The 1033-nt window shown below is 25.9% G+C and overlaps 1 protein-coding gene across 2 annotated transcripts in view; it reads left to right on the top strand.

Moving 5' to 3' along the window:
* The window catches only part of mus81 (mus81 structure-specific endonuclease subunit), a 13713-nt gene that overhangs the window by 6062 nt on the left and 6618 nt on the right, over nt 1-1033 (top strand). The window lies entirely within an intron of this gene.

Genomic DNA, 1033 nt, shown 5'->3' with positions numbered 1-1033 from the left:
ATTCTGTCAGGATTGAGGACCAGGAAGAGATCGTCCACGTACTTTTTAATGAAAATTCCGGACCATATTCCTTTCATTAAAATTTAAATGTTTTATACATTTATAATTTCAAGTATAAATGATGTTGCTGCCATCATTTTAATCAAGTCAGTATTGCATTTCCTCTTAATTTTGACTTTGACTGATTTAAGAATTAAAAACCAATATACAAAAAATATATATCAACATTTTAATTCCTCAAAAGTCCATAAATCGTTTTAAATATATTATTTATTTATAAAAGGCATTTTATACAACCCATTGTAACACAATTTAAATTAAAAATAATTTCTAATCATGAGAGATATTTGACTGTGGATGACTTATATGAGGAGAAGATGGTTGGGGGTGTGATCGAAATATAACACAAATAAGTTGAAGTAACTTATTTAATCATGCCAACGTTTTGGCCAGAATTTCTAGCCTTCATCAGGGCTAAGAACAAAAGAAGAGAACAACCAATGAATACGGAAAATAAAATATAAACAGAATGACCTAAAGTAAATAATTGTACTGAATGGAATTAATAAAATTAAAATGATGAAAGAAGTGGAAAATAAAATAATAAAATAAAATAATAATGTGTGTGTGTATATATATACCATAATTAAAACGTTCCTAAACGGCACGATTAAATAAGTTACTTCAACTTATTTGTGTTATATTTTGACCGCACCCCCCAACCATCTCCTCGTACAAAACTAATTACTAAACTAAATTTATATAATAAAAGTTATTTACCTTTCTATTTTTATTTACGTAGAACTCTTTTAACACATATAATATAACACAATTTAGTAACTAATATATGCATAGTTATATAACTAATAACTATATATAGTTAGACTATTTAGTGCTAGGATGTATATTAATGTCCCACTGTATAGAGTAAATTTTCCAAAATACGCTCTTTTTAAACTTAATGCATAAATTTCAGTGTCAGTATTTTGTAGATATTTTCATTACTTCAATGAATATAAAAATATTTCTATAT

The sequence above is a fragment of the Halyomorpha halys genome, unplaced genomic scaffold (assembly GCF_000696795.3).
Source record: "Halyomorpha halys isolate HHAL.00 unplaced genomic scaffold, Hhal_1.1 Scaffold418.1, whole genome shotgun sequence".
In the NCBI taxonomy this organism is placed as follows: domain Eukaryota; kingdom Metazoa; phylum Arthropoda; class Insecta; order Hemiptera; family Pentatomidae; genus Halyomorpha; species Halyomorpha halys.
Note: the sequence above shows the minus strand (reverse complement) of the source record. Positions and strands in the feature narration are given on the sequence as shown.